General features: G+C 38.2%; 1 long non-coding RNA gene across 1 annotated transcript; it reads right to left on the reverse strand.

Annotated features, from left to right (window-relative positions):
* Window positions 1–9,537: 9,537 nt before the first annotated feature.
* On the reverse strand, window positions 9,538–11,656 carry LOC144378977 (uncharacterized). The gene is made up of 2 exons (XR_013440937.1): window positions 11,556–11,656; window positions 9,538–10,940 (listed from the first exon to the last, which is right to left on the reverse strand). It is a non-coding gene; the product is annotated as an uncharacterized LOC144378977 (long non-coding RNA).
* Window positions 11,657–16,415: the final 4,759 nt, after the last annotated feature.

Here is a 16,415-nt window from a genome sequence, read left to right on the forward strand (position 1 = left end):
TGGGTGGCTCAGTTGGTTGGGCGACTGCCTTTGGCTCAGGTCATGATCCTGGAGTCCCTGGATCGAGTCCCGCATCGGGCTCCCTGCTCAGCAGGGAGTCTGCTTCTCCCTCTGACCCTCCACCCTCTCATGTGCTCTCTCTTTCTCTCATTCTCGCTCTCTCAAATGAATAAATAAATAAAATCTTTAAAAAAAAAGTTAAAAAAAAAAAAAAGAATCTCTTATGGTTTGTTTCCCTCTCTGGTTTTATCTTATTTTATTTTTCTTTCCCTTCCCCTATGTTCATCTGTTTTGTTTCTTTTTTTTTTTTTTTGAAGATTTATTTATTTTAGAGAAAGAGAGCACAAGTGGGAGGGACAGAAGAAGAGGGAGAGAGAATCTCAAGTGACTCCATGCTGAGCACAGAGCCCAACACAGGGCTTGATCTCACTCCTGAGATTGCGACCTGAGCAGAAACCAAGAGTCCATCGCTTAATGGACTGTACCACCCAGGCACCCCTCATCTGTTTTGTTTCCTTAAATTTACATATGAGTGAAATCATATGGTATTGTCTTTCTCTGACTGACTTATTTTGCTTAGCATAATACACTCTAGTTCTATCCACATCATTGCCAATGGCAAGATTTCATTCTTTTTGATGGCTGAGTAATATTCCATTGTATTTATATACCATCTCTTCTTATCCATTTATCAGTCAATGGACATTTGGGTTCTTTCCATAATTTGGCTATTGTTGATAGTGCTGCTATAAACATTGGGGTGCATGTGTCCCTTTGAATCAGCATTTTTGTATCCTTTGGATAAATACCTAGTAGTGCAATTACTGGATTATAGGGTAGTTCTATTTTTAACTTTTAGGAAGCCTCCATACTGTTTTCCAGAGCGGCTGCACCAGTTTCCATTCCCTCCAACAGTGCAAAAGGGTTACCCTTTCTCTGCATCCTCGCCCACATCTGTTGTTTCCTGAGTTGTTAATTTTAGCCATTCTGACTGGTGTGAGGTGGTATCTCATTGTGGTTTTGATTTGTATTTCTCTGATGATGAGTGATGTTGAGCATCTTTTCATTTGTCTGTTGGCCATTTGGATGTCTTCTTTGGAGAAATGTCTGTTCATGTCTTCTGCCCATTTCTTGAATGGATTATTTATTTTTTGGGTGTTTAGATTGATGAGTTCTTTATAGATTCTGGATACTAGCCCTTTATCCAATATGTCATTTGTAAATATCTTCTCCCATTCCATTGGTTGCCTTTAAGTTTTGTTGATTGTTTTCTTTGCTGTGAATAAAGTTTTTGTCTTGATGGAGTCCTAATAGTTCACTTTTGCTTTTGTTTCCTTTGCCTACTAGACATGTCTAGTAAGAAGTTGCTGTGGCTGAGGTCAAAGAGGTTGCTACCTGTTTCTTCTCTAAAATTTTGATGTCTTCTTGTCTTACATTTAGGCCTTTCATCCACTTTAAATTTATTTTTCTGAGTGGTTTAAGAAATTGATCCAGTTTCATTCTTCTGCATGTTACTGTCCAGTTTTCCTAGTATATTAAAATATTAATTTTTTGTGTTACATATCTTCCCATTCCCATATTCTTTTTTTTAAGATTTTATTTATTTATTTGAGAGAGAGAGAGATAGCAAGAGAGAGCACAAGCAGGGAGAAGAGGGAGAAGCAGGCTCCGCATCGAACAGGGAGCCCCACTCGGGGCTCAATCCCAGGACCCTGAGATCATGACCTGAGCCAAAGGCACATGCTTAACCAACTGAGCCACCCAGATGCTCCCCTCCCCCATTCCCATATTCTAAGGCCTTTTAAATTCCTTGTCTTAGATAAATTTGCTGTTAGCAAAGCAATAGTTGCTTCAAACTTCTGTTTTGCACAAACTTTTATTTTCAAGTTTTCACTAACTTTCAATTCTGGGTGTTGTTTTCCTAGAGCTTGAGCTGTTGCACTAATTATGCTAGGAGGCCACAAAGGAAGACCAAGGGCAGAGTGGGGCAGAGAAGCAGATAGGTGGACAGGTGAAACTTATCCAGCCTGAATAGTATAGGGTACAGGTCTGGCCTTTACTGGGATCAGCACCTATTACGTGATTTGACCTCAAGGATAGGTAGTATAGTACATCAGGGAACCTAGACATTTGTTTGGGTGACCAAGGTCACTAAAGATTGGAGTACATCTAGTACTGTCCGGAGAAAGCACTGCACTGACCATTCTGGGCAATTAAACGTCACTTGAGTTTTCTTCATACCTTGATGACTTTTACACAACTCTAGGTAGCAGGAACCCCAATATTGACTGAAATTGAATAGCCATCAATTTACATAAAATGTTAACTGCAGATTCCTTTCAGATAGGTGAACCGGCTTGGGCTGTCTTACCCAAAATCAACTCTCAAAAACTTGGGAAGAAGAGTGCAGTGCACAACTCAGTAACTACGCCTGACAACTAGATAACACAGCAAGAAAACTTTGGGGAGACTGAAGGCTTCCTTGAACTACTTTATGTTGGGTGATGAGGTGTGGGGCATTGCAGCCTGGGGCAGAAGGAGGCCAAAGGTAGCAGCCAGAGGAAAGACTAGGAAAAGCTTTTAGCATATGTAAGGAGATCAGCCTGTGAAATGAGTTGCAGTATTTCCCACCTAGATTGTTAATGTGTTTTTTAACTATTTTTAAGTCATGTAAAAGTTTTGGAGGTCAGTGTGTATGTTTTTAAAGCTCTCTTTTTCTTTTATGGCATCTTCACTTTGGTCTTATCTAAAAAGACTTTTCCTCAGTCCAAAGCAATGAAGACTTTTCCCATATTTAATTTTAGCACTCTTAAAGTGTTAATTTCTATATTTACATTTTAATCCATTTGGATTTTATTCAGGTGCATGGTAAGAAATATAGATCCAAATTTATCTTTTTCCAGATATTTATCAAGCTGTTCCAGAACTATTTTTTAATTATTATTTTTAACTAGGTTAAAATACACATAATAGGAAATTTACCTTCCCAACTATTTTTAGGTGTGCAGTTCAGCGGCATCAAGTGCATTCAGACTGTTGGGCAACCTTCACCACCAGCCTTCTCCAGAACTCTTTTCATCTTGCAAGATGGAAACTCTATACCCATTAAATGATAGTTCTCCCTTCCTCCCTCAGTCTCTGGCAACCACCATTCTACTTTCTGATATCTCACTTAGCAAAACGTCCTCAGGTTCATCCATGTTGTAGCATGTGTCAGAATTTCCTTCCTTTTTAAGACTACGTAACATTCCATTGTACATATATGCCACATTGTCTTTATCCATGCATCTGTTGATGGACTCTTGGATCATGTCCACATTTTTGTTTTTGTGAATAATGCTGCTCTGAACATGGATGTACAAGTATCTCTTCAAGTTCCTGCTTTTAATTATTTTGAGTACATATCCATAGGTGGATTTGCTAGGTCATATGGTAAGTCTATTTTTAATTTTCATTTTTAATATTTAAAATACACATGTTTACGTGTGTGTATATACATATATATACAAAGCTTCACTATCCATCTAAAAACACTTTAAAAATAAATACTAACAAATATTTCTTTAAAATTCATATGTAAATATGTAATATATATACATACATACATGTACATATATAGTACCAATTGCAAATTAAAAAAAACAGGAAATTTTGCTACTAGGTGGAAATTGTACTTCTCACACATTAGTCAATGCATTAAAGAAAAAAATGAAGTTCTAAAAATTTGAAAGAGGAGGTAAAACTATTACTATTTGCATGGAATAGCAATACTTTAGATATGTATACCTATATAATACAATAAGCATACAATATAATAGGTATGAATCTATATAAAATGTAGTATCAATACTTTTATGTAAGTATGTGTGTACAGGTATGTATTTTTTGATTATATATAAGCATATATATATTTATATATATAAAATTATGCTGGTGTGTGTATATAAATTTCCATATTAATTTTAGAGACATATTTATTAGCATTTATTTTTAAAGTGTTTTTTAGTTGGATATTCAAGCTTTGTTAAAGACATTTTTAGTCACCTTGGAGCAAATTATAAGGTATCTCTATTTTGCTGCATTAAATATGATCAAAGTCACACTGATAATATTCCAAGAGTGAAGCTCTTTGCATTTCTGAAAAACCCACGTTATCACAGTGTATATGTATTTAATATATGATGCTGAATTCTACTTGCTAATATTTATTTTGAATTTTTTCATCAATTGATCTATATTTTAGAGAATTGTGGTATCAATGTTGTATTGCTTTATGAAAAAAATTGAAAGCATTTTTACCTTTCTGTGCTCTGAGAGAGTTTAAATGACGTTGGATTCTGCTCTCTAAACATTTGGTAGAAGTGTCCTGTGGAATCACTGGAACCCAAGGCTCTGGAAGGGAGGGGGATTAGCTCACTTGCAACTTTCTCTGTCCTTCTGTGGAAATTGCACCTTTTTCAATATATTACAGACTACTTTAATTAATAACATTTTCCTTGAAAATTATCCATTTCATTCAAGATATTTATTTGAACTGCCCTCTGCCTTAACAGTTTCCCAAGAAAGCTTTAAGATCTCTAGCCAGGAAAATTTTTTTCTCTGACTTTGAAAATTTTGATTTCTGTTTTTATTGAATTGTGATCCAAGAATATTATATTTATTATTTTACTTATTTGAGATTCATTAAAGTTTGCTCGGTGGTCTTTATAATTGGTCAATTTTTGTGTATTTTCTATGGGCAGGTAAAAGAAGATACATTCGCTATATTAAGGTGTAATGTTAGCTATATATATCCCTCAGATTTACCACATTGATTTCGTTCTGTAAGTCCTTACATTTTTTTGTACACTTGGTATGTCTTGGAACACGAAAGATACAAACCTCCTCGTATAATTGTTTCTGTATATTTCTTTTCATATCTCCTTTAATTTCTGCTTTATAAAAATTTTTGATATATTACTTGGTGCAAAGATATTTACAAATGTTACATCTCTATTATGATTTTATCTTTTGACATAATAATGTGTGTTCCTTTGTCTGATTTAAGAATTTTTAGCCCAAATTCTACTTTGTCTGATAGAGAAAGATGTATTGCATTTGCTTGGTATTCTACTGGCCAAACTTTTCTTTTAACATTTTGAAATTACTTTGCTTAGTGTGACAGCTGTATGCAACAGAGTTGCTTTTTGCTTTGTGATACAATACAAAACTTTTTAAATAGGTGAATTGAGCCTAATTACATTTACGGAAACCACATTTCCTTGACTTTATCTCGGTCGTATTATGTAATTTGCACTCCTTCTGTAATTTTAAAACTTTCACTGTGTGGTCTGTTTACGTTGTTTTGTGCACGTGTGTATGGACAACCTTTTCTTGTGGCGGCTGCTATATCTACACAGAATTCCTTTGGTTCCCTTTCAATTAGGTAATTCTTATTTATTCCCTACTACCAGCAAAAATAAAACTGTTACCTCCTCTCCCTTCATCACTCAAATTTATTCTATAGTATTATCATTCTTTACCTGTGTATTCTTTAAACTACTACTACTGTATTTATCAACTTTAATTGATGTTGTTTGATTCTCAATAATTAAAAATTTGGAAATTAATTATATCATTTCATTTAACCTCTCTTTGTTTCCCATTTTTTGATAGTTGTATCATTTCCTCTTTGTCAGAACAGATGGCATGTATGTTTCATTTGTCACTCATTCCACCTTTACTTTTCTTTCGATTTTAGTTTAAATTATTCAAAGTTCTGGGGCGCCTGGGTGGCTCAGTCATTAAGCGTCTGCCTTCAGCTCAGGTCATGATCCCAGGGTCCTGGGATCGAGCCCCACATCGGGCTCCCTGCTCAGCGGGAAGCCTGCTTCTCCCTCTCCCACTCCCCCTGCTTGTGTTCCCTCTCTCTGTCAAATAAATAAAAAAATCTTTAAAAAAAAAAAAAAAAACAAAGTTCTGTAGCTATCTTTTGCTATAGTTTCCTGAAAATATGTTTGGCTAAATGTTGCTCTCAACTTTTCCCAGAAGAGCATCTTTGAATATGAATATAGTTTCCTGAGTTCCTCTCCCCTACCCCCCACTGGCTTTTCTTACTTGAAAGACATTTAAATATGATACACATTAGGTAGTTTTGGTGGCACGAGGGAGAAGGAAGAGTAATGGAATAAGAATGTGAATAAGGGGACCTATAATAATATAACATAAACCGTGGTTAAAATGCTAAATGCTACACCTGACTAACACCTAAATTTGAGACCTGACATTTATATCACTCAATATCATCATTCCAGGCAATAAATCTTTACAAGTCCAGAGATGAAGTAAAACTGTGTGTCTTAATTTAAAATGATACTAATGGGGGCGCCTGGGTGGCTCAATTGGTTAAGCGACTGCCTTCGGCTCAGGTCATGATCCTGGAGTCCCAGGATCAAGTCCCACATCGGGCTCCCTGCTGAGTGGGGAGTCTGCTTCTTCCTCTGACCCTCCCCCCTCTCGTACACTCTCTCTCTCTCAAATAAATAAAATCTTTAAAAAAAAAAAAAAAAAAAAATAATACTAATGTACGAATTGTAATTAAAGGCAATAAACATTCATTAGGCAATATACCGTGCCGAGGTGCAGCAGGGGGGAAAGGCAGACTCTGACCCTTGCCCTCTTAGAGCTTTTTTTTTTTTTTTTTGAGAGAGAGTGTGAGCAAGAATGGAGGGAAGGGCAGAGGGAGAGCGAGAGCGAGAATCCTGAAGCAGATTCCCCACTGACCAGGGAGCCCACTGCTGCAGAGCTTGATCCCAGGATCCTGAGATCATGACCTGAGCCAAAATCAAGAGTCTGCCGCTTAACCAACCGAGCCACCCAGGCGCCCCTGAGAGAGAGAATCTTAAGCAGGCTCCATGCCCAACATGGCCTGACATGGGGTTCAATCTCACAACACTGAGAGTGACTGAGCCAGCCAGGCACCCCATTTTGGAGCTTACATCTTCATTGGTTAGAAGTATTTGTACCTCAAAGCCTTTCTTTACATAATCTTTAGACATTCTGTTCTCTGAGTCTGAGACAGGTGCAGAATTTTAACAAAATGTATTTATATTTGTGAAACATCTTTTAGTTGTAGAAAACTATATACAAGTCATTTATTTCACTCATAAAGTGCTGTTTTTTGAGAATAATAGTGCCAGCTGTGTATGTAATAAAATATATCAATCAGTAAATAAAACATCGTATTTTACAAGTAATGATTAAGATCTACAAGAACCGTGTATGTTGATGCTAGCTTACCTAAATTAGCCAAACATGTAGGTGACTCTCATTACTTATACTTCTTAGGTATTTTATTTAGTAACACTTTTTTTTTTTGCCTCCTACAAGAAAAGAGGGAAAGGAATATCCATTTTAAATGGAATTGGAGAATGGTGAGCCTTGCTTTACTGGAAACTATTCAAATTCTACTTACATACCGTTCATCAACACTTGATGTACACCTATATTTTAGTTCTTGCCATATGATGCTGAGATTCTCTATTTCTGGGCCCAACTCTCCAACTGAAATATAAGCTCATCCATGGAGGTGGATGCAATGTCCTTTCATCTTTGTATCTGCTGTGCTTGGCCAGGGTCTGGCACATCATAGGCCCCGCCGTAAGTTTGCTGCCTTGCACTGCACTTTTCCGCGTGATGGGAGCTGCAATGATACTAGATTTGCTGTGAAAATGCTTATATAAATAATAGAATACTTCCCAGCTCGGTCTGCTCTTGTGTTTTTCTCCAAGCACAGCAAAGTGCTTTGCTTATTATTTCCAGATGTGGGTGGCCAGACCTGCCTGGCAGGGAGGAAACTAGGTCCCAGGGACCACGTAGGTTATCTACAGGGAGCCCTGCATCTCAGTTCCGTGACATGTCATCCCTACGTGAGACCCCCTACAGTGCCTCACACACCATGTGTGCGTAGAAAGTGGGGACCCAGTCCAGATCAGTGGCCAGTCTCCCCTGATTCCCAGTCCCCTAGTTTTACCATGATGTCAGCCTCATACTGAATGCTTTCCTTAAATTCTCTCCCTTGAGCTTCATACAATTTAGTCATGTCCTAAATAACTAAGAAGTGGAAAATGTATGCACAAGGGATTGGCATTTTCTGCCAGGCAGCTGAAAATAGTGTGCCATCAAGATGTGAAAGCAAACAGAGTCAGTGTCAATAATGTGAAGTAGCAGGAAGTGGAAGGTCAATGAGAGAACGAGCCCTCATGTGCTCCTGGATGTGGGCTAGAAGCCGATAAACCTACAGAATCCGAGGACCCAAGAGATAGAAAGAATTTCCAAAGTCAGCTAGAACCCCATTCAGACACCCCTTCTTCATGGCTCATGCAGAAGGCCATCAGGGCCATTCTGGAACAATTAGTATCTCTGCTCCCTAGGATTTGACTCCCCAGAACTGCATGTGATAATTGAGACCAAGGAATAAATGCATACTAATTTATTACATTTTGTAATACACAGAGGTAAATTTTAATTATTGAGTCAATGACCCAACTAACTGAATTTAAAAATACAGCTTTGCCTGAAATGCACACTCTTTTATACCTTGTATTATGTGAATTAATCCCACTTTCCTTTCTAAAGTCGCATTATAAATAGAAACAATTCCTCCTGACTTCTAAAACCCCATCTTGTTTTTCAAACTTTTTTTTTTAACTAATGCACAGTAAGAAACACATTTGCCATCACATCTTGATACAAACACATACACACACATAAAACTGAAATTCAAACAAAGCTTCACAGGACAATACTCACTAGTCTTGTGCAGCTTGATGTTTTCCATTATCTACTATCCTTCATTTTTGTTTTATGAAATCATCAACACTTTAATTTTTGCTCATATCAGGTGTACATTCTAAGCAAACTGTGGCCCTGCTACACAGGGTCTTTACACCAGGGGCCGCTTTCATCTAGAACATTGTCCTTCTTTGTGCCACGTGGAGAAACCAGATGCCGGTTCTTAAAGCTTCCAACCAGAAGGATACATTCGACTCACATACATTGGCCAAAGCAAGCGCATGGCCAAGCGTGATGTTATTAGGTTAGGGAAGCATAATCCTCCGTCAGAGTAAATTCGCAGACATTTGTAAAAAATAATGCAGCCTACCTCAGAGCTTTACATACATACATAATTTCCTTTAAACCATACAACTTTTAAATGACAAAGCCTGGATTCAGAGCAGACCTGTGATATATAAACCCATTCTCATAACCTGGATATTTTTTATTGTATCTCAATAGACTGTTTTCTTTTACAAAGATTTCCTAAAACCTAAGAATAATGATAATGAAAACACAAGCTTTATCACGATATTCTTATTTTATTATTTAAAAATAATTATTGTCCTACTACTGTAAAAGATTCAAATCTTCAGTTTGGAAAACAGTATTCCATGGAAGTTCAAAGAGGTTCGGAAGGTGGAGAATTGTTTTCCATAATGACTGATTCAAAGAAAATAATATTAAGAAACTAATGTTACAAAGTCATGAGATACCAGGAGCGATGAAGAAACACTTTATTCAATTCTACACACAGGTGATAAGAAAAAAAATTGTCTACACTTAAATTGATTTATGTGTGAGGTAGCTGTCTTTAAACAATCACCACAGGAATGTGGAATAAAAAGAAATCCCTACTAAAAATATTTAAATTATTAGCAATCATCTATTTTTCTGCAATTTTATTGACTTTTACCATTGAATGATAATAATTTCCCGCTCTTTTTGAGCACTTACAATGGATGAGGCTTTGTTCTAAGTGCTTTACATATTTTATCTTAATTAACCCACACCGTAACTTCTAAGGCCGGGAATATTGTTACCTCCATTTGAGAAATATGAGAACAGGTGGCAGAAGTTAAGTAGGTGCTTATGGTCACTTGGAAGTGGGTGGTGACACCCAGGCTCTCAGACTCTGGAGAATATGTTCTATTTTTCTAATTGTGATAATATATAAAATGGCATAAAGTTTACCATTTTAACCATGTTTAAGTGTGTAATTCAGTGGCATTAGGTACATTTTCAGGTCTTTTCTGAGCCTGAAACTTTCCCTGGATATGAGCAATGACTTTCTAAATTCCCCTTTATATGTGATTGCTTTTGGATGCGCTAATCTTCAATTTTCTGGCTCCCAAAGTAGAAAAAGAGAAAAATGAAGGGTGGGGAGGAACCAAAACCTGGCACCTAATCTTCAAATCTCCTGAAAGTTACTCCATCAGGGAGAGGAGAAGTTTGCAACCACGGTGTTGAAGGCTGCAACAAAAGCTGCCCATCTCTGCGCTGGCACCTCCACACAAGAAGCCTCAATCAGCCATGTGAAAACAGACCCCCAATATTCGGAGGACAGGATCCTTATTGCCCACCCTGACACCCGCAAGCTACATGCAAACTCCTTCGGGAACACACGCATGGCTGCCTGCTGTGGGCTGTGGCATGGCGGATGGGTAGCTGCTGCCGTCCTAAGAACTGAATTGACCAAAATTCAGTGCAGTTTACCATCCAAGACTTCCCTTAGATATTGCAAGCTTTCAAGAGACTCCTGAGTTCCAAAAAAGTCACATCAGACAGATGCTGCCACTGAATAGTTGTCTAGGCGGAGAGTCAGATTCCCGGTGCCTCCTACTCTACCCCGTGAACCCCTCCAGTGTATGTTCTTAACTACTACACTCTGTAGGGTTGAGTTGTTTTTTTTTTCTCCCCTCTTCCGGGCAAAATTTAGGAGTTGGCCTCTTGATACGTGGGATAGGTGAGGTAAAGAAATAATTGTCTGGGGGCGCCTGGGTGGCTCAGTCGGTTAAGCATCTGCCTTCAGCTCAGGTCATGATCTCAGGGTCCTGGGATCAAGCCCCACATTGGGCTCCCTGATCGGCGGGGAGCCTGCTTCTCCCTCTGCTTGCTTCTTCCCCCTGCTTGTGCTCTCTTTCTGTCAAATAAGTAAATAAAATCTTAAAAAAAAAAAAGAAACAATTGTCTGGACTGTCAAAATAAATCAAACTCTAGACTGGACCCCGGGCTCGAGCTTCGCGTCAGTCCTGGAAACACTGCGATTTCCCAGCCCGGGCTCCTGCTGAGCTACGGCTTTGCCACAGTCCTCCTTTCCCAGTAGAGTTAAGATAGGCCCTGCTATGTGAATGAGGAAGGGAGTTAATTTATTTCCTCATTTTCCCTAAAAATTTCGTTTACAACACTCATTTCCTTTCAACACCACCTAGGAGTCTGGGAAATAAGGGAAAGGGGATATAGCTTTTCCCAAATGCTGAGGACCTTTAAGTGTAGTTCTGCTGACTGTCTCCTTAATGTCCCTCTGTCCCCCTTCTCACCATGACAGCTAGCCTAAGCCAGCCCTTCCCCATCTCTCTCCTCAATTATGTTGTCTCCTAACTGCTTTCTTGGCTCCACTCTCCCCCCTTTTAACTGATCTTTTACACAGGCACAAGTGGGATCTTCCAAAAACACATGTCTGATCATGTTACTCCTCTGCCTAAAAACCATGTGCTGGGGATGAGAACACAGATACTCACTCGCTGTCATCTGTGATCACCATGAGCTGAACGCAGCCTGACCCTCCATTACTGCACACTCAGGTGATATGTTGAGGGATAGAGCCCACCGACAAGCACTTCACTGCTCTTAGAAGGAGAGAAACTGAGCTATATGTAAGCAGTATGGATAGATTTTTAAAACTATGTTAAAGGAGAAGAGTAAGAAGCAGAATGAGACAAACAGAAACATGCCATACATGTATATTATCTCTGTAGCATTCTTGAAAAATGTTTAGCTTGAATCTAACCACAAGGAAACAATCAGAAAAATTAAATATGTGGGCTTTTGAGAAAATAACTGGCCTGGGCCCTTCAAAGATTCAATATTATGAAAAAAAAAAAACAAAGCCTGAAGATAGTTCTAGATTATATGCAACTAGAGAAAAAGAGGGCATGAGCTTTCATCTGTAGTGTATGAGCTCTGAAGAGATTTTTGGATCAGAACACACACACATATCCACACAGCTATAAAAGTATAATTGGGGAAATTAAAATGTGGGTATTTATTGGTTACTAATACTGCTTTGACTTTCATATCTTTAGATGGTATAACTGAGGACGAAAGGAAAAAATCAGAGTCACCTTGAACCAATAAGCATGATTACCCCAACACTTCACACTCAAATTTAGCTAGAAAACATATAAACAGATAATAAAAACTTCCTAGGACAATCAGAATGGAATCCATATTCCTTGGCATTGTCCATGAACCTTTCACAATCTAGCACCTAGCAACTGCTTCTGCCAAGTTCTCCCATTCTTTCCCCTCTGTCTACCCACATGGGGAGCTCGAGCAAAGAACAGTGATTCTTACAGGCTACTATGCTCATTCATGGTTCTGTTGTTTTGTTCATGCTGCTTTCTCAGATGAAAATGCTATTCTCCTTTTGTTATACAGCATAATCCTACCCATTTTTCCACACTCAAGGGCTTATTAAAATGTTTCTGCTCCTTCTGTCATTTTTTTGAACTCTAATATAAACACAGATACAAACATACACACGTGTGCACGCACACCTTCCCCTTAATTATATCATAGACTCTATAACTGTTATTTGTACTGATGAGTTTATGTCTTTCTCTCCATTCCAGATTAAAATTCCCTTAAGATGGAGGCTATGTTTTATTCTAGCTTGTTTTCCCCAAACTGAACACAATGACCAATAGGCAGATGTTCAATAAATATTTGTTAAATAAATAAATGGAGGGAAGGAGAACATCATGGTCTCCTTCCATAGTCAGGCTGCTGACCAGAAAGGTGAATTGTTTCACAAGGTCACCAAGCTAACAAATGAGTCAGCACTAGCTAAATCCTAGAACAGAGCTCTCTGATATAGTGCATTATGTAATCATGCTGTCTTCACTCATTTTCAAACATTCATTGACTGCCCATGATGTGCTTGAAATTGTTCACAGATCTGGGAAAATAAAGAGATGAGTAAAACACAATTCCTATACTCAAATGTCTTAAAATCTAGTGGAGCAATAAAACATATCACATATTTATAATATTGTAGGTAATATCATGAAAGAAAAACAATGAAATGTTTGAGAGGTTTAGAAGAGAGGTCAGCCCAAATGTAATGTGGGGAATAGAAAAGTCTGAGAGAAAATATTTGGCATGGATCTTAAAAAATTCATGGAAAGGTGGGGAAAGAGGGGGAAGAGAAAAGAAATAGTGAAGGAGATACCACAGAGACAAGACAAACTGTGGTTTAAGGTAGGTAAGAAAGAGGAGGGAGTGAATGCCTTTCATCTTTTCCCTCCCACTCCATTCCTGTAGCCATCATTGCCTTAAGTCTATTCTGGTTTACTGGTTGCTGTGCCACCATATTGGTTCCATCCTCCTTATCCAACACCCTTCAATTAATTTTCCACTCTATCTCATGAATCATCTTTCAAATACAGAAATATTAACTAATATTTCGCTTAAAACCCTTCAAAGTTGGGGCGCCTGGGTGGCTCAGTCGTTAAGTGTCTGCCAGGTCATGATCCCAGGGTCCTGGGATCGAGCCCTGCGTTGGGCTCCCTGATCAGCAGGAAGCCTGCTTCTCCCTCTCCCACTCCCTCTGCTTGTGTTCCCTCTCTCACTGTGTCTCTCTGTCAAATAAATAAAATCTTTAAAAAAAAAAAAAACTGTCAAAGTCAATTTTCACTTCAGTTTAAAAATTACACACCTTGACTTGTTATGGAAACTTTCTCATAATTTCCCCACTGCTGGTTTTGTAGCCTCAGCTCTTGCATATTTCTAACGTGGACCTTAAGTGTCAACCATACCAAGCTCTGAAATGTACCTGAACATCCTAAACTCATCCTTCCACATCTTAGTACATACTGCTCCATACCCTGCACTCCCCCTGTTCCCCTCTCTTTTTCTTTGCCTTCCTAACTCATTCCTTTTAAAAACAAACACTTACTAAACATTCACTGTGTGCCAGATGTAGCACTAGATGCAGAGGTACAGCCGCAAGCACGATACTTGTCATTCCTTTCCTCATGGAACTTGCGTACATTGTCTTCTACAAATAGGTTCTGGAACCTCCAACTAAAAATTGATGACCTCTCTTTGGCGTCCCCAGTAACGCCTCATGTTTAAAAATTCTTTCCTGTCTTCTGCATTATATCTGTTGCATTATAATGATGTTTATTTTATCTAGTATTGATGGTACTTTGTGATATCCTTGAGGACAAAGATCTCTCTCTCAAAGATCTTTTAAAAAAATCTTTGTTTTCTAAGTACCTTAAACATAAAAAAAAATGTCTTTCAAGTGAATGAGTGGAAAAACTATTTCCAGATCTATTTTTAAATTAATTTATTCATTCAATAGTTATTTATATGGCATTCATTATTCAACGTGATGGGGATATAAAAGAGAAGAAAACAGGGAAAGCACCATACTCATGGAACTTACACTCTATTGGGAACACCTTGAATTACCCTTGCTAAATTACATTAGGCCTGTCATCTACTCAATATCTATTTCTGTTCTCCTTACTGACAGAAAGCTATGTTTTCAGAGTGGCACTTTACCCACATAGAAACTCCTTTGCCATTTCCCTTGAAGGCCAGGGTGATCAATGTTATATATAGGAAAGTTTTTGAGTGAGGTCTCCAAGAAAGCACAGTAAAGGCTGACTCTGTTAGCCCATATTGCCATTTACCTTCCCCCCCGCCTTCTTTATTCCCAGAAACCAAATATAATGGTTGGAGCTATAGCCACTATCTTGTTACCCCAAGGATGAAAATCAAGGATGATGGAGAAGGGAGATGGAAGGAAGCTGAGGTGTTGATGACATTCTAGAGCCACTGTACTTTTTCTGGACTGCCTGCCTCCAGATTTGAGTGAGAGAGAAATACCTCCCCATCTTGTTTAAGACACTGTTCTTCAGGTGATAGCAACTGAATTAAATTCCTAAAAAATACAGTAGACAATATGAAGCTGTTTAAAATATTTGAGAAGGATTGACAGAGGAACCAGATGGGAGACTAGAATGATACTTCAAGTGAAAGACAACTTGATTGTTTTAAAGTCGTATGGTGAAAGGTAGAGAAAAAAGCAGGTGCAAACGATATTGCAGATTTTATCTGAGGAACCAGCCACGGGAGAAATCAAAAACAAGATGACAAAGGGAACTAAGGGGGTTGTATATAGGTTGGAAACATTGTCAGACAAGGGACTGTTGAGGGTAATTTCATTTGGTAAGACAGAATCAAAGTCATTTTAGGTAAACTGGTATTGGGAGACCAGTAAGATATCCATGAGGTGATGTCTATGAGGTTCAAAGACATTTGGGAATGAAGTTCACAGAGAGGTCTGGATTCAAGATTAATATTTAATACACACACAGACTCATCATGGGAATGTTCAATGTTGCCAGGGGAGAGTGAAAAAGATAAGAAGAGGGCCAAGCACTGGTCTTTGAGGAGAAACAAGCACGAAGACGCAGCATAAAGAGGTGCCAGAGATATCCTTTTTGACAGAAGAACTGAAGCACTCAGTGTCATGTAACAAAACAAAACAAAACAAAAATGTGGTGTTATGTGTTCCTGCATACACTTCAGTAAACTTGATCATGTTTAGATTGTAGGCTCTTTGAAGGTGAAAGATCTAGCTTAAGATCTTAAGCTTAAGGTCTAGCTTAAGAAATATTTTTAATCATCAAATTTCCCAGCAAAATCTAGTACAGAGTTGGCACTGAAAGTTTTGCTATTTTAGTTTCTGTTGATTCACTCAGGACGGGGCAAGTCTCCATGCTTTGCAGACAACCAGGCGCTTTTGGGTATTTTCAGACTGCTGATGCTGAACTTTGCATGTAACTTGCTCACTCTTTGGGATACTTTAGAAGTGAAGTATAAATATTTAAAAGGGAAAGGGTTGTTATTGTGTTTTCTTTGATTGATATAGGTGAGAAAGAAAACCTGAACATTTAAAGATATTCTACATGTTCTGCCTTTAAATCAACTGAAATAACTTCAACTCTAATCACCTCCCGGTTGTTCTGGTAATCAGTCTTTTTTAAGGTGACATCTGATGTAACATGTATTCTACATTATTATTTTAATACATGGTGAGATTCTGAGAAAAATAGCTTCTCCCGGCATACCTGCAAGAAATCAGTAAATGTTAAAATAAGCAGACTGCTATAAACATGGACTACCATTAGTCGGAACAAGTTCCCTCAATTTGTAGATAGGAGAGATCTTTCTCTAAAATGATATGAACTGGAAGTGAAATTTTCCCAGCCTTTTACTGTAAAGGATAACAACGGCAGAGCCCAGGGTATATATGTACTTATTAGCCTCAGAAAGCTTGAAAACCTGCAAAAATTGCACTCACA

This window comes from Halichoerus grypus, chromosome 9 (assembly GCF_964656455.1).
Source record: "Halichoerus grypus chromosome 9, mHalGry1.hap1.1, whole genome shotgun sequence".
NCBI lineage: Eukaryota > Metazoa > Chordata > Mammalia > Carnivora > Phocidae > Halichoerus > Halichoerus grypus.